A 17,845-nucleotide genomic window follows, 5' to 3' on the forward strand; every position below is an offset into this window, starting at 1 on the left:
ATTATTAGCGCGTTCAACTGTTAATCGAAAGGCTGGTGGTTCAGGCCCACCCGGAAGAGGTGTTGTGGGGTCTCAGATGTAGCGTAAAAAGTCAAAACTTATCCACAATACGTGACAACCATTTAATTTCTGAGCTTCCGTGGCTCAATGGTTAGCGCGTTCGGCTGTTAACCAATAGGTTGGTGGTTCGAGCCCACCCGGGAGCGGTGGTGTGGGATCTCAAATGTAACGTAGAAAGCCAAAGTTTTGCCACAATACCTGACGACCATTAAATTTTTGGGCTTCCTTGGCGCAATGGTTAGCGCGTTCGGCTGTTAACCGAAAGGTTGGTGGTTCGAGCCCAACCGGAAGAGGTGTTGTAGGGTCACACATGTAACGTAAAAAGTCATAACTTATCCACAATACCTGACAACCTATTAATTTCTGAGCTTCCGTGGCTCAAAGGTTAGCGCGTTCGGCTGTTAACCAATAGGTGTGTGGTTCGAGCCCATCCGGGAGCGGTTTTGTGACGTCTCAGATGTGACGTAAAAAGTCAAGGTTTTTTCCACAACACCTGACGACCATTTAATTTTCGGTCTTCCGTGGCGCAATGGTTTGCGCGTTCGGCTGTTAACCAATAGGTTGGTGGTTCGAGCCCATCCGGGAGCGGTGTTGTGAGGTCTCAGATGTGACGTAAAAAGTCAAGGTTTTTACACAATACCTGACGAGCATTTAATTTTTGGGCTTCCGTGGCACAATGGTTAGCGCGTTCAGCTGTTAATCGAAAGGTTGGTGGTTCGAGCCCACCCGGGAGAGGTGTTGTGGGGTCTCAAATGTAACGTAGAAAGCCAAAGTTTTTCCACAATACCTGACAACAATTTAATTTCTGAGCTTCCGTGGCTCAATGGTTAGCGCGTTCGGCTGTTAACCAATAGGTTGGTGGTTCGACCCCATCCGGGAGCGGTGTTGTGAGGTCTCAGATGTGACGTAAAAAGCCAAGGTTTTTACATAATACCTGACGAGCATTTAACTTTTGGGCTTCCGTGTCGCAATGGTTAGCGCGTTCGGCTGTTAACCAATAGGTTGGTGGTTCGAGCCCATCCGGGAGCGGTGTAGTGAGGTCTCAGATGTGACGTAAAAAGTCAAGGTTTTTACACAATACCTAACGAGCATTTAACTTTTGGGCTTCCGTGGCACAATGGTTAGCGCGTTCAGCAGTTAATCGAAAGGTTGGTGGTTCGAGCCCACCCGGGAGAGGTGTTGTGGGGTCTCAGATGTAGCGTAAAAAGTCAAAACTTTTCCAGAATACGTGACAACCATTTAATTTCTGAGCTTCCGTGGCGCAATGGTTAGCGCGTTCAGCAGTTAACAAATAATTTAGTGGTTCGAGCCCACCCGGGAGCGGCGTTGTGGGATCTCAAACGTAACGTAGAAAGCCAAAGTTTTTCCACAATACCTGACGACCATTTAATTTTTGGGCTTCCGTGGCGCAATGGTTAACGCGTTCGGCTGTTAACCAATAGGTGGTGGTTCGAGCCCACCCGGGAGCGGTGTTGTGGGATCTCAAATGTAACGTAGAAAGCCAAAGTTTTTCCACAATACGTGACGACCATTTAATTTCTGAGCTTTCGTGGCTCAATGATTAGCGCGTTCGGCTGTTAACCAATAGGTTGGTGGTTCGAGCCCACCCGGGAGCGGTGGTGTGGGATCTCAAATGTAACGTAGAAAGCCAAAGTTTTGCCACAATACCTGACGACCATTAAATTTTTGGGCTTCCTTGGCGCAATGGTTAGCGCGTTCGGCTGTTAACCGAAAGGTTGGTGGTTCGAGCCCAACCGGAAGAGGTGTTGTAGGGTCACACATGTAACGTAAAAAGTCATAACTTATCCACAATACCTGACAACCTATTAATTTCTGAGCTTCCGTGGCTCAAAGGTTAGCGCGTTCGGCTGTTAACCAATAGGTGTGTGGTTCGAGCCCATCCGGGAGCGGTTTTGTGACGTCTCAGATGTGACGTAAAAAGTCAAGGTTTTTTCCACAACACCTGACGACCATTTAATTTTCGGTCTTCCGTGGCGCAATGGTTTGCGCGTTCGGCTGTTAACCAATAGGTTGGTGGTTCGAGCCCATCCGGGAGCGGTGTTGTGAGGTCTCAGATGTGACGTAAAAAGTCAAGGTTTTTACACAATACCTGACGAGCATTTAATTTTTGGGCTTCCGTGGCACAATGGTTAGCGCGTTCAGCTGTTAATCGAAAGGTTGGTGGTTCGAGCCCACCCGGGAGAGGTGTTGTGGGGTCTCAAATGTAACGTAGAAAGCCAAAGTTTTTCCACAATACCTGACAACAATTTAATTTCTGAGCTTCCGTGGCTCAATGGTTAGCGCGTTCGGCTGTTAACCAATAGGTTGGTGGTTCGACCCCATCCGGGAGCGGTGTTGTGAGGTCTCAGATGTGACGTAAAAAGCCAAGGTTTTTACATAATACCTGACGAGCATTTAACTTTTGGGCTTCCGTGTCGCAATGGTTAGCGCGTTCGGCTGTTAACCAATAGGTTGGTGGTTCGAGCCCATCCGGGAGCGGTGTAGTGAGGTCTCAGATGTGACGTAAAAAGTCAAGGTTTTTACACAATACCTAACGAGCATTTAACTTTTGGGCTTCCGTGGCACAATGGTTAGCGCGTTCAGCTGTTAATCGAAAGGTTGGTGGTTCGAGCCCACCCGGGAGAGGTGTTGTGGGGTCTCAGATGTAGCGTAAAAAGTCAAAACTTTTCCAGAATACGTGACAACCATTTAATTTCTGAGCTTCCGTGGCGCAATGGTTAGCGCGTTCAGCAGTTAACAAATAATTTAGTGGTTCGAGCCCACCCGGGAGCGGCGTTGTGGGATCTCAAACGTAACGTAGAAAGCCAAAGTTTTTCCACAATACCTGACGACCATTTAATTTTTGGGCTTCCGTGGCGCAATGGTTAACGCGTTCGGCTGTTAACCAATAGGTGGTGGTTCGAGCCCACCCGGGAGCGGTGTTGTGGGATCTCAAATGTAACGTAGAAAGCCAAAGTTTTTCCACAATACGTGACGACCATTTAATTTCTGAGCTTTCGTGGCTCAATGATTAGCGCGTTCGGCTGTTAACCAATAGGTTGGTGGTTAGAGCCCATCCGGGAGCGGTGTTGTGAGGTCTCAGATGTGACGTAAAAAGTCAAGGTTTTTCCACAATACCTGACGAACATTGAATTTTTGGGCTTCCGTGGCGCAATGGTTAGCGCGTTCAGCTGTTAATCGAAAGGTTGGTGGTTCGAGCCCAACCGGGAGAGGTGTTGTGGGGTCTCAGATGTAGCGTAAAAAGTCAAAACTTTTCCACAATACGTGACAACCATTTAATTTCTGAGCTTCCGTGGCTGAATGGTTAGCGCGTTCGGCTGTTAACCAATAGGTTGGTGGTTAGAGCCCATCCGGGAGCGGTGTCGTGAGGTCTCAGATGTAACGTAAAATGTCAGAGTTTTTCCACAATACCTGACGAACATTTAATTTTTGGGCTTCCGTGGCGCAATTATTAGCGCGTTCAACTGTTAATCGAAAGGCTATTGGTTCAGGCCCACCCGGAAGAGGTGTTGTGGGGTCTCAGATGTAGCGTAAAAAGTCAAAACTTATCCACAATACGTGACAACCATTTAATTTCTGAGCTTCCGTGGCTCAATGGTTAGCGCGTTCGGCTGTTAACCAATAGGTTGGTGGTTCGAGCCCACCCGGGAGCGGTGGTGTGGGATCTCAAATGTAACGTAGAAAGCCAAACTTTTGCCACAATACCTGACGACCATTAAATTTTTGGGCTTCCTTGGCGCAATGTTTAGCGCGTTCGGCTGTTAACCGAAAGGTTGGTGGTTCGAGCCCAACCGGAAGAGGTGTTGTAGGGTCACACATGTAACGTAAAAAGTCATAACTTATCCACAATACCTGACAACCATTTAATTTCTGAGCTTCCGTGGCTCAAAGGTTAGCGCGTTCGGCTGTTAACCAATAGGTGTGTGGTTCGAGCCCATCCGGGAGCGGTTTTGTGACGTCTCAGATGTGACGTAAAAAGTCAAGGTTTTTTCCACAACACCTGACGACCATTTAATTTTTGGTCTTCCGTGGCGCAATGGTTAGCGCGTTCGGCTGTTAACCAATAGGTTGGTGGTTCGAGCCCATCCGGGAGCGGTGTTGTGAGGTCTCAGATGTAACGTAAAATGTCAGAGTTTTTCCACAATACCTGACGAACATTTAATTTTTGGGCTTCCGTGGCGCAATGATTAGCGCGTTCAGCTGTTAACTGAAAGGTTGGTGGTTCGAGCCCATCCGGGAGCGGTGTTGTGACGTCTCAGATGTAACGTAAAATGTCAAAACTTTTCCACACTATGTGACAACCACTTAAATTCTGAGCTTCCGTGGCTCAATGGTTAGCGAATTCGGCTGTTAACCAATAGGTTGGTGGTTCGAGCCCACCCGGGAGCGGTATTTTGGGATCTCAAATGTAACGTTGAAAGCCAAAATTTTTCCACAATACCTGACGATCATTTAATTTTTGGGCTTCCGTGGCGCAATGGTCAGCGCGTTCAGCTGTTAACCGAAAGGTTGGTGGTTCGAGCCCATCCGGGAGCGGTGTTGTGACGTCTCAGATGTAACGTAAAATGTCAGAGTTTTTCCACAATACCTGACGAACATTTAATTTTTGGGCTTCCGTGGCGCAATTATTAGCGCGTTCAACTGTTAATCGAAAGGCTGGCGGTTCAAGCCCACCCGGAAGAGGTGTTGTGGGGTCTCAGATGTAGTGTAAAAAGTCAAAACCTATCCACAATACGTGACAACCATTTAATTTCTGAGCTTCCGTGGCTCAATGGTTAGCGCGTTCGGCTGTTAACCAATAGGTTGGTGGTTCGAGCCCACGCGGGACCGGTGGTGTGGGATCTCAAATGTAACGTAGAAAGCCAAAGTTTTGCCACAATACCTGACGACCATTAAATTTTTGGGCTTCCTTGGCTCAAATGTTAGCGCGTTCGGCTGTTAACGAATAGGTTTGTGGTTCGAGCCCATCCGGGAGCGGTGTTGTGACGTCTCAGATGTGACGTAAAAAGTCAAGGTTTTTTCCACAGCACCTGACGACCATTTAATTTTTGGGCTTCCGTGGCGCAATGATTAGCGCGTTCAGCTGTTAATCGAAAGGTTGAAGGTTCGAGCCCACTCGAGAGAGGTGTTGTGGGGTCTCAGCTATAGCGTAAAAAGTCAAAACTTTTCCGCAATACGTGACAACCATTTAAATTCTGAGCTTCCGTGGCTCAATGGTTAGCGCGTTCGCCTGTTAACCAATAGGTTGGTGGTTCGAGCCCATCCGGGAGCGGTGTTGTGACGTCTCAGATGTAGCGTAAAAAGTCAAAACTTTTCCACAATACGTGACAACCATTTAATTTCTGAGCTTCCGTGGCTGAATGGTTAGCGCGTTCGGCTGTTAACCAATAGGTTGGTGGTTAGAGCCTATCCGGGAGCGGTGTTGTGAGGTCTCAGATGTAACGTAAAATGTCAGAGTTTTTCCACAATACCTGACGAACATTTAATTTTTGGGCTTTCGTGGCGCAATTATTAGCGCGTTCAACTGTTAATCGAAAGGCTGGTGGTTCAGGCCCACCCGGAAGAGGTGTTGTGGGGTCTCAGATGTAGCGTAAAAAGTCAAAACTTATCCACAATACGTGACAACCATTTAATTTCTGAGCTTCCGTGGCTCAATGGTTAGCGCGTTCGGCTGTTAACCAATAGGTTGGTGGTTCGAGCCCACCCGGGAGCGGTGGTGTGGGATCTCAAATGTAACGTAGAAAGCCAAAGTTTTGCCACAATACCTGACGACCATTAAATTTTTGGGCTTCCTTGGCGCAATGGTTAGCGCGTTCGGCTGTTAACCGAAAGGTTGGTGGTTCGAGCCCAACCGGAAGAGGTGTTGTAGGGTCACACATGTAACGTAAAAAGTCATAACTTATCCACAATACCTGACAACCTATTAATTTCTGAGCTTCCGTGGCTCAAAGGTTAGCGCGTTCGGCTGTTAACCAATAGGTGTGTGGTTCGAGCCCATCCGGGAGCGGTTTTGTGACGTCTCAGATGTGACGTAAAAAGTCAAGGTTTTTTCCACAACACCTGACGACCATTTAATTTTCGGTCTTCCGTGGCGCAATGGTTAGCGCGTTCGGCTGTTAACCAATAGGTTGGTGGTTCGAGCCCATCCGGAAGCGGTGTTGTGAGGTCTCAGATGTAACGTAAAATGTCAGAGTTTTTCCACAATACCTGACGAACATTTAAGTTTTGGGCTTCCGTGGCGCAATGATTAGCGCGATCAGCTGTTAACCGAAAGGTTGGTGGTTCGAGCCCATCCGGGAGCGGTGTTGTGACGTCTCAGATGTAACGTAAAATGTCAAAACTTTTCCACAATATGTGACAACCACTTAAATTCTGAGCTTCCGTGGCTCAATGGTTAGCGAATTCGGCTGTTAACCAATTGGTTGGTGGTTCGAGCCCACCCGGGAGCGGTATTTTGGGATCTCAAAAGTAACGTTGAAAGCCAAAATTTTTCCACAATACCTGACGACCATTTAATTTTTGGGCTTCCGTGGCGCAATTATTAGCGCGTTCAGCTGTTAACCGAAAGGTTGGTGGTTCGAGCCCATCCGGAAGAGGTGTTGTGGGGTCTCAGATGTAGTGTAAAAAGTCAAAACCTATCCACAATACGTGACAACCATTTAATTTCTGAGCTTCCGTGGCTCAATGGTTAGCGCGTTCGGCTGTTAACCAATAGGTTGGTGGTTCGAGCCCACCCGGGACCGGTGGTGTGGGATCTCAAATGTAACGTAGAAAGCCGAAGTTTTGCCACAATACCTGACGACCATTAAATTTTTGGGCTTCCTTGGCTCAAAGGTTAGCGCGTTCGGCTGTTAACGAATAGGTGTGTGGTTCGAGCCCATCCGGGAGCGGTGTTGTGACGTCTCAGATGTGACGTAAAAAGTCAAGGTTTTTTCCACAGCACCTGACGACCATTTAATTTTTGGGCTTCCGTGGCGCAATGATTAGCGCGTTCAGCTGTTAATCGAAAGGTTGAAGGTTCGAGCCCACTCGAGAGAGGTGTTGTGGGGTCTCAGATATAGCGTAAAAAGTCAAAACTTTTCCGCAATACGTGACAACCATTTAAATTCTGAGCTTCCGTGGCTCAATGGTTAGCGCGTTCGCCTGTTAACCAATAGGTTGGTGGTTCGAGCCCACCCGGGAGCGGTGGTGTGGGATCTCAAATGTAACGTAGAAAGACAAAGTTTTGCAACAATACCTGACGACCATTAAATTTTTGGGCTTCCTTGGCGCAATGGTTAGCGCGTTCGGCTGTTAACCGAAAGGTTGGTGGTTCGAGCCCAACCGGAAGAGGTGTTGTAGGGTCTCAGATGTAACGTAAAAAGTCATAACTTATACACAATACCTGACAACCATTTAATTTCTGAGCTTCCGTGGCTCAAAGGTTAGCGCGTTCGGCTGTTAACCAATAGGTGTGTGGCTCGAGCCCATCCGGGAGCGGTGTTGTGACGTCTCAGATGTGACGTAAAAAGTCAAGGTTTTTTCCACAACACCTGACGACCATTTAATTTTTGGGCGTCCGTGGCGCAATGGTTAGCGCGTTCGGCTGTTAACCAATAGGTTGGTGGTTCGAGCCCATCCGGGAGTGGTGTTGTGAGGTCTCAGATGTGACGCAAAAAGTCAAGGTTTTTACACAATACCTGACGAGCATTTAATTTTTGGGGTTCCGTGGCGCAATGGTTAGCGCGTTCAGCTGTTAATCGAGAGGATGGTGGTTCGAGCCCACCCGGGAGAGGTGTTGTGGGGTCTCAGATGTAGCGTAAAAAGTCAAAACTTTTCCACAATACCTGACGACCATTTAATTTTTGGGCTTCTGTGGCGCAATGTTTAGCGCGTTCGGCTGTTAAACAATAGGTTAGTGGTTCGAGCCCATCCGGGAACGGTGTTGTGAGGTCTCAGATGTGACGTAAAAAGTCAAGGTTTTTACACAATACCTGACGAGCATTTAATTTTTGGGCTTCCGTGGCGCAATGGTTAGCGCGTTCAGCTGTTATTCGAAAGGTTGGTGGTTCGAGCCCACCCGGGAGCGGTGTAGTGAGGTCTCAGATGTGACGTAAAAAGTCAAGGTTTTTACACAATACCTAACGAGCATTTAACTTTTGGGCTTCCGTGGCACAATGGTTAGCGCGTTCAGCTGTTAATCGAAAGGTTGGTGGTTCGAGCCCACCCGGGAGAGGTGTTGTGGGGTCTCAAATGTAACGTAGAAAGCCAAAGTTTTTCCACAATACCTGACAACAGTTTAATTTCTGAGCTTCCGTGGCTCAATGGTTAGCGCGTTCGGCTGTTAACCATTAGGTTGGTGGTTCGAGCCCATCCGGGAGCGGTGTTGTGACGTCTCAGATGTAACGTAAAATGTCAGAGTTTTTCCACAATACCTGACGAACATTTAATTTTTGGGCTTCCGTGGCGCAATGGCTAGCGCGTTCAGCTGTTAATCGAAAGGTTGGTGGTTCGAGCCCACCCGGGAGAGGTGTTGTGGGGTCTCAAATGTAACGTAAAATGTCAGAGTTTTTCCACAATACCTGACGAACATTTAATTTTTGGGCTTCCGTGGCGCAATGGTTAGCGCGTTCAGCTGTTAATCGAAAGGTTGGTGGTTCGAGCCCACCCGGGAGAGGTGTTGTGAGGTCTCAGATGTAGCGTGAATAGTCAAACTTTTTCCATAATACGTGAAAACCATTTATTTTCTGATCTTTCGTGGCTCAATGGTTAGCGCGTTCGGCTGTTAACCAATAGCTTGGTGGTTCGAGCCCACCCGGGAGCGGTGTTTTTGGATCTCAAATGTAACGTAAATAGCCAAAGTTTTTCCGCAATACCTGACGACCATTTTTTTTTGGGCGTCCGTGGCGCAATGGTTAGCGCGTTCGGCTGTTAACCGAAAGGTTGGTGGTTCGAGCCCATCCGGGAGCGGTGTTGTGAGGCCTCAGATGTGAAGTAAAAAGTCAAAGTTTTTCCTCAATACCTGACGAAAATTTAATTTTTCTGCTTCAGTGGCGCAATGGTTAGCGCGTTCGGCTATTAACCAATAGGTTGGTGGTTCGAGCCCATTCGGGAGAAGTGTTGTGACGTCTCAGATGTAACGTAAAATGTCAGAGTTTTTCCACAATACCTGACAACCATTTAATTTCGGAGCTTCCGTGGCGCAGTAATTAGCGCGTCTAGCTCTTAATCGAAAGGTTGGTGGTTCGAGCCCACCCGGGAGAGGTGTTGTGGGGTCTCAAATGTAACGTAGAAAGCCAAAGTTTTTCCACAATACCTGACAACCGTTTAATTTCTGAGCTTCCGTGGCTCAATGGTTAGCGCGTTCAGCTGTTAACCAATAGGTTGGTGGTTCGAGCCCAAACGAGAGAGGATTTGTGGGGTCTCAGAAGTAGCGTGAAAAGTTGTAACTTTTCAACAATACCTGACAACCATTTAATTATTGGGCGTCCGTGGCGCAATGGTTAGCGCGTTCGGCTGTTAACCGAAAGGTTGGTGGTTCGAGCCCATCCGGGAGCGGTGTTGTGAGGTCTCTGATGTGAAGTAAAAAGTCAAGGTTTTACCTCAATACCTGACGAAAATTTAATTTTTGGGCTACAGTGGCGCAATGGTCAGCGCGTTCAGCTGTTAACCGAAAGGTTGGTGGTTCGAGCCCTCCCGGGAGCGGTGTGGTGACGTCTCAGATGTAACGTAAAATGTCAGAGTTTTTCCAAAACACCTGACGAACATTTAACTTTTGGGCTTCCGTGGCGCAATGGTTAGCGCGTTCAGCTGTTAATCGAAAGGTTGGTGGTTCGAGCCCGCCCGGAAGAGGTATTGTGTGGTCTCAGATGTAGCGTAAAAATCAAAAGTTTTCCACAATACGTGACAACCATTTTTTTTCTCAGCTTCCGTGGCTCAATGGTTAGCGCGTTCGGCTGTTAATCGAAAGGTTGGTGGTACGAGCCCATCCGGGAGCGGTGTTGTGAGGTCTCAGATGTAGCGTGAAAAGTCAAACTTTTTCCATAATACGTGATAACCATTTATTTTCTGAGCTTCCGTGGCTCAATGGTTAGCGCGTTCGGCTGTTAACCAATAGGTTGGTGGTTCGAGCCCACCCGGGAGCGGTGTTTTGGGATCTCAAATGTAACGTAAATAGCCAAAGTTTTTCCACAATACCTGACGACCATTTAATTTTTGGGCCTCAGTGGCGCAATGGTTAGCGCGTTCAGCTGTTAACCGAAAGGTTGGTGGTTCGAGCCCACCCGGGAGAGGTGTTGTGGGGTCTCAAATATAACGTAGAAAGCCAAAGTTTTTCCACAATACCTGACAACCGTTTAATTTCTGAGCTTCCGTGGCTCAATGGTTAGCGCGTTCAGCTGTTAACCAATAGGTTGGAGGTTCGAGCCCAAACGAGAGAGGATTTGTGGGGTCTCAGAAGTAGCGTGAAAAGTCGTAACTTTTCAACAATACCTGACAACCATTTAATTATTGGGCGTCCGTGGCGCAATGGTTAGCGCGTTCGGCTGTTAACCAATAGGTTGGTGGTTCGAGCCTATCCGGGCGCGGTGTTGTGAGGTCTTAGATGTGACGTAAAAAGTCAAGGTTTTTACACAATATCTGACGAGCATCTAATTTTTGGGCTTACGTGGCGCAATGGTTAGCGCGTTCAGCTGTTAATCGAAAGGTTGGTGGTTCGAGCCCACCAGGGAGAGGTGTTGTGGGGTCTCAAATGTAACGTAGAAAGCCAAAGTTTTTCCACAATACCTGACAACCGTTTAATTTCTGAGCTTCCGTGGCTCAATGGTTAGCGCGTTCAGCTGTTAACCAATAGGTTGGTGGTTCGATCCCACCCGGGAGCGGTGTTGTGTGATCTCAAGTGTAACGTAGAAAGCCAAAGCTTTTCCACAATACCTGACGACCATTTAATTTTTGGGCTTCCGTGGCGCAATGGTTAGCGCGTTCGGCTGTTAACCAATAGGTTGGTGGTTCGAGCCCATCCGGGAGCGGTGTTGTGAGGTCTCAGATGTGACGTAAAAAGTCAAGGTTTTTACACAATACCTGACGAGCATTTAATTTTTGGGCTTCCGTGGCACAATGGTTACCGCGTTCAGCTGTTAATCGAAAGGTTGGTGGTTCGAGCCCACCCGGGAGAGGTGTTGAGGGGTCTCAAATGTAACGTAGAAAGCCAAAGTTTTTCCACAATACCTGACAACAATTTAATTTCTGAGCTTCCGTGGCTCAATGGTTAGCGCGTTCGGCTGTTAACCAATAGGTTGGTGGTTCGAGCCCATCCGGGAGCGGTGTTGTGAGGTCTCAGATGTGACGTAAAAAGTCAAGGTTTTTACACAATACCTGACGAGCATTTAACTTTTGGGCTTCCGTGGCGCAATGGTTAGCGCGTTCGGCTGTTAACCAATAGGTTGGTGGTTCGAGCCCATCCGGGAGCGGTGTTGTGAGGTCTCAGATGTGACGTAAAAAGTCAAGTTTTTTGCACAATACCTGACGAGCATTTAGCTTTTGGGCTTCCGTGGCGCAATGGTTAGCGCGTTCGGCTGTTAACCAATAGGTTGGTGGTTCGAGCCCACCCGGGAGCGGTGTTGTGTGATCTCAAATGTAACGTAGAAAGCCAAAGTTTTTCCACAATACCTGACAACCATTTAATTTCTGAGCTTCCGTGGCTCAATGGTTAGCGCGTTCGGCTGTTAACCAATAGGTTGGTGGTTCGAGCCCACCCGGGAGCGGTGTTGTGGGATCTCAAATGTAACGTAGAAAGCCAAAGTTTTTGCACAATAAATGACGACCATTTAATTTTTGGGCTTCCGTGGCGCAATGGTTAGCGCGTTCGGCTGTTAACCAATAGGTTGGTGGTTCGACCCCATCCGGGAGCGGTGTTTTTAGGTCTCAGATTTGACGTAAAAAGTCAAAGTTTTTACACAATACCTGACGAGCATTTAACTTTTGGGCTTCCGTGGCGCAATGGTTAGCGCGTTCGGCTGTTAACCAATAGGTTGGTGGTTCGAGCCCATCCGGGAGCGGTGTTGTGAGGTCTCAGATGTGACGTAAAAAGTCAAGGTTTTTACACAATACCTGACGAGCATTTAACTTTTGGGCTTCCGTGGCGCTATGTTTAGCGCGTTCGGCTGTTAACCAATAGGTTGGTGGTTCGAGCCCATCCGGGAGCGGTGTTGTGAGGTCTCAGATGTGACGTAAAAAGTAAGGTTTTTACACAATACCTGACGAGCATTTAATTTTTGGGCTCCCGTGGCGCAATGGTTAGCACGTTCAGCTGTTAATCGAAAGGTTGGTGGTTCGAGCCCGCCCGGAAGCGGTATTGTGTGGTCTCAGATGTAGCGTAAAAAGTCAAAACTTTTCCACAATACGTGACAACCATTTAATTTCTCAGCTTCCGTGGCTCAATGGTTAGCGCGTTCGGCTGTTAATCGAAAGGTTGGTGTTTCGAGCCCATCCGGGAGCGGTGTTGTGAGGTCTCAGATGTAGCGTGAAAAGTCAAACTTTTTCCATAATACGTGATAACCATTTATTTTCTGAGCTTCCGTGGCTCAATGGTTAGCGCGTTCGGCTGTTAACCAATAGGTTGGTGGTTCGAGCCCACCCGGGAGCGGTGTTTTGGGATCTCAAATGTAACGTAAATAGCCAAAGTTTTTCCACAATACCTGACGACCATTTAACTTTTGGGCCTCAGTGGCGCAATGGTTAGCGCGTTCAGCTGTTAACCGAAAGGTTGGTGGTTCGAGCCCACCCGGGAGAGGTGTTGTGGGGTCTCAAATGTAACGTAGAAAGCCAAAGTTTTTCCACAATACCTGACAACCGTTTAATTTCTGAGCTTCCGTCTCTCAATGGTTAGAGCGTTCAACTGTTAACCAATAGGTTGGTGGTTCGAGCCCAAACGAGACAGGATTTGTGGGGTCTCAGAAGTAGCGTGAAAAGTCGTAACTTTTCAACAATACCTGACAACCATTTAATTATTGGGCGTCCGTGGCGCAATGGTTAGCGCGTTCGGCTGTTAACCAATAGGTTGGTGGTTCGAGCCTATCCGGGAGCGGTGTTGTGAGGACTTAGATGTGACGTAAAAAGTCAAGGTTTTTACACAATATCTGACGAGCATCTAATTTTTGGGCTTCCGTGGCGCAATGGTTAGCGCGTTCAGCTGTTAATCGAAAGGTTGGTGGTTCGAGCCCACCAGGGAGAGGTGTTGTGGGGTCTCAAATGTAACGTAGAAAGCCAAAGTTTTTCCACAATACCTGACAACCGTTTAATTTCTGAGCTTCCGTGGCTCAATGGTTAGCGCGTTCAGCTGTTAACCAATAGGTTGGTGGTTCGAGCCCACCCGGGAGCGGTGTTGTGTGATCTCAAGTGTAACGTAGAAAGCCAAAGTTTTTCCACAATACCTGACGACCATTTAATTTTTGGGCTTCGGTGGCGCAATGGTTAGCGCGTTCGGCTGTTAACCAATAGGTTGGTGGTTCGAGCCCATCCGGGAGCGGTGTTGTGAGGTCTCAGATGTGACGTAAAAAGTCAAGGTTTTTACACAATACCTGACGAGCATTTAATTTTTGGGCTTCCGTGGCACAATGGTTACCGCGTTCAGCTGTTAATCGAAAGGTTGGTGGTTCGAGCCCACCCGGGAGAGGTGTTGTGGGGTCTCAAATGTAACGTAGAAAGCCAAAGTTTTTCCACAATACCTGACAACAATTTAATTTCTGAGCTTCCGTGGCTCAATGGTTAGCGCGTTCGGCTGTTAACCAATAGGTTGGTGGTTCGAGCCCATCCGGGAGCGGTGTTGTGAGGTCTCAGATGTGACGTAAAAAGTCAAGTTTTTTGCACAATACCTGACGAGCATTTAGCTTTTGGGCTTCCGTGGCGCAATGGTTAGCGCGTTCGGCTGTTAACCAATAGGTTGGTGGTTCAAGCCCACCCGGGAGCGGTGTTGTGAGGTCTCAGATGTGACGTAAAAAGTCAAGTTTTTTGCACAATACCTGACGAGCATTTAGCTTTTGGGCTTCCGTGGCGCAATGGTTAGCGCGTTCGGCTGTTAACCAATAGGTTGGTGGTTCAAGCCCACCCGGGAGCGGTGTTGTGTGATCTCAAATGTAACGTAGAAAGCCAAAGTTTTTCCACAATACCTGACAACCATTTAATTTCTGAGCTTCCGTGGCTCAATGGTTAGCGCGTTCGGCTGTTAACCAATAGGTTGGTGGTTCGAGCCCACCCGGGAGCGGTGTTTTGGGATCTCAAATGTAACGTAGAAAGCCAAAGTTTTTGCACAATAAATGACGACCATTTAATTTTTGGGCTTCCGTGGCGCAATGGTTAGCGCGTTCGGCTGTTAACCAATAGGTTGGTGGTTCGACCCCATCCGGGAGCGGTGTTTTGAGGTCTCAGATTTGACGTAAAAAGTCAAGGTTTTTACACAATACCTGACGAGCATTTAACTTTTGGGCTTCCGTGGCGCAATGGTTAGCGCGTTCGGCTGTTAACCAATAGGTTGGTGGTTCGAGCCCATCCGGGAGCGGTGTTGTGAGGTCTCAGATGTGACGTAAAAAGTCAAGGTTTTTACACAATACCTGACGAGCATTTAACTTTTGGGCTTCCGTGGCGCTATGTTTAGCGCGTTCGGCTGTTAACCAATAGGTTGGTGGTTCGAGCCCATCCGGGAGCGGTGTTGTGAGGTCTCAGATGTGACGTAAAAAGTCAAGGTTTTTACACAATACCTGACGAGCATTTAATTTTTTGGCTCCCGTGGCGCAATGGTTAGCACGTTCAGCTGTTAATCGAAAGGTTGGTGGTTCGAGCCCACCCGGGAAAGGTGTTGTGGGGTCTCAAATGTAACGTAGAAAGCTACAGTTTTTCCACAATAGCTGACAACCATTTAATTTCTGAGCTTCCGTGGCTCAATGGTTAGCGCGTTCGGCTGTTAACCAATAGGTTGGTGGTTCGAGCCCATCCGGGAGCGGTGTTGTGTGATCTCAAATGTAACGTAGAAAGCCAAAGTTTTTCCACAATACCTGACGACCATTTAATTTTTGGGCTTCCGTGGCGCAATGGTTAGCACGTTCGGCTGTTAACCAATAGGTTGGTGGTTCGAGCCCATCCGGGAGCCGTGTTGTGAGGTCTCAGATGTGACGTAAAAAGTCAAGGTTTTCCACAATACCTGACAACTATTTAATTTCGGAGCTTCCGTGGCTCAATGGTTAGCGCGTTCGGCTGTTAACCAATAGGTTGGTGGTTCGAGCCCACCCGGGAGCGGTGTTGTGGGATCTGAAATGTAACGTAGAAAGCCAAAGTTTTTGCACAATAAATGACGACCATTTAATTTTTGGGCTTCCGTGGCGCAATGGTTAGCGCGTTCGGCTGTTAACCAATAGGTTGGTGGTTCGAGCCCATCCGGGAGCGGTGTTGTGAGGTCTCAGATGTGACGTTAAAATCAAGGTTTTTACACAATACCTGACGAGCATTTAATTTTTGGGCTCCCGTGGCGCTATGGTTAGCGCGTTCAGCTGTTAATCGAAAGGTTGGTGGTTCGAGCCCACCCGGGAAAGGTGTTGTGGGGTCTCAAATGTAACGTAGAAAGCTAAAGGTTTTCCACAATAGCTGACAACCATTTAATTTCTGAGCTTCCGTGGCTCAATGGTTAGCGCGTTCGGCTGTTAACCAATAGGTTGGTGGTTCGAGCCCATCCGGGAGCGGTGTTGTGTGATCTCAAATGTAACGTAGAAAGCCAAAGTTTTTCCACAATACCTGACGACCATTTAATTTTTGGGCTTCCGTGGCGCAATGGTTAGCACGTTCGGCTGTTAACCAATAGGTTGGTGGTTCGAGCCCATCCGGGAGCCGTGTTGTGAGGTCTCAGATGTGACGTAAAAAGTCAAGGTTTTCCACAATACCTGACAACCATTTAATTTCGGAGCTTCCGTGGCTCAATGGTTAGCGCGTTCGGCTGTTATCCAATAGGTTGGTGGTTCGAGCCCACCCGGGAGCGGTGTTGTGGGATCTGAAATGTAACGTAGAAAGCCAAAGTTTTTGCACAATAAATGACGAGCATTTAACTTTTGGGCTTCCGTGGCGCAATGGTTAGCGCGTTCGGCTGTTAACCAATAGGTTGGTGGTTCGAGCCCATCCGGGAGCGGTGTTGTGAGGTCTCAGATGTGACGTTAAAAGTCAAGGTTTTTACACAATACCTGACGAGCATTTAATTTTTGGGCTCCCGTGGCGCTATGGTTAGCGCGTTCAGCTGTTAATCGAAAGGTTGGTGGTTCGAGCCCACCCGGGAAAGGTGTTGTGGGGTCTCAAATATAACGTAGAAAGCTAAAGTTTTTCCACAATAGCTGACAACCATTTAATTTCTGAGCTTCCGTGGCTCAATGGTTAGCGCGTTCGGCTGTTAACCAATAGGTTGGTGGTTCGAGCCCATCCGGGAGTGGTGTTGTGTGATCTCAAATGTAACGTAGAAAGCCAAAGTTTTTCCACAATACTTGACGACCATTTAATTTTTGGGCTTCCGTGGCGCAATGGTTAGCACGTTCGGCTGTTAACCAATAGGTTGGTGGTTCGAGCCCATCCGGGAGCCGTGTTGTGAGGTCTCAGATGTGACGTAAAAAGTCAAGGTTTTCCACAATACCTGACAACCATTTAATTTCGGAGCTTCCGTGGCTCAATGGTTAGCGCGTTCGGCTGTTAACCAATAGGTACGTGGTTCGAGCCCACCCGGGAGCGGTGTTGTGGGATCTGAAATGTAACGTAGAAAGCCAAAGTTTTTGCACAATAAATGACGACCATTTAAATTTTGGGCTTCCGTGGCGCAATGGTTAGCGCGTTCGGCTGTTAACCAATAGGTTGGTGGTTCGACCCCATCCGGGAGCGGTGTTGTGAGGTCTCAGATGTGACGTAAAAAGTCAAGGTTTTTACAAAATACCTAACGATCATTTAACTTTTGGGCTTCCGTGGCGCAATGGTTAGCGCGTTCGGCTGTTAACCAATAGGTTGGTGGTTCGACCCCTTCCGGGAGCGGTGTTGTGAGGTCTCAGATGTGACGTAAAAAGTAAAGGTTTTTACATAATACCTGACGAGCATTTAACTTTTGGGCTTCCGCGGCGCAATGGTTAGCGCGTTCGGCTGTTAACCAATAGGTTGGTGGTTCGAGCCCATCCGGGAGCGGTGTTGTGAGGTCTCAGATGTGACGTTAAAAGTCAAGGTTTTTACACAATACCTGACGAGCATTTAATTTTTGGGCTCCCGTGGCGCTATGGTTAGCGCGTTCAGCTGTTAATCGAAAGGTTGGTGGTTCGAGCCCACCCGGGAAAGGTGTTGTGGGGTCTCAAATGTAACGTAGAAAGCTAAAGTTTTTCCACAATAGCTGACAACCATTTAATTTCTGAGCTTCCGTGGCTCAATGGTTAGCGCGTTCGGCTATTAACCAATAGGTTGGTGGTTCGAGCCCATCCGGGAGCGGTGTTGTGTGATCTCAAATGTAACGTAGAAAGCCAAAGTTTTTCCACAATACTTGACGACCATTTAATTTTTGGGCTTCCGTGGCGCAATGGTTAGCACGTTCGGCTGTTAACCAATAGGTTGGTGGTTCGAGCCCATCCGGGAGCCGTGTTGTGAGGTCTCAGATGTGACGTAAAAAGTCAAGGTTTTCCACAATACCTGACAACCATTTAATTTCGGAGCTTCCGTGGCTCAATGGTTAGCGCGTTCGGCTGTTAACCAATAGGTACGTGGTTCGAGCCCACCCGGGAGCGGT

The 17,845-nt window shown here is 47.9% G+C and overlaps 1 non-coding gene across 1 annotated transcript; it reads left to right on the forward strand.

Annotated features, from left to right (window-relative positions):
- The first annotated feature begins 17,477 nt into the window (after window positions 1-17,477).
- TRNAN-AUU (transfer RNA asparagine (anticodon AUU)) lies at window positions 17,478-17,550 on the forward strand. The gene has a single exon. It is a non-coding gene; the product is annotated as a tRNA-Asn (tRNA).
- Window positions 17,551-17,845: the final 295 nt, after the last annotated feature.

Source organism: Phalangium opilio, unplaced genomic scaffold (assembly GCF_054372755.1).
Source record: "Phalangium opilio isolate 3A_F unplaced genomic scaffold, DU_Popi_V2 ptg001675l_1, whole genome shotgun sequence".
NCBI classification, from domain to species: domain Eukaryota; kingdom Metazoa; phylum Arthropoda; class Arachnida; order Opiliones; family Phalangiidae; genus Phalangium; species Phalangium opilio.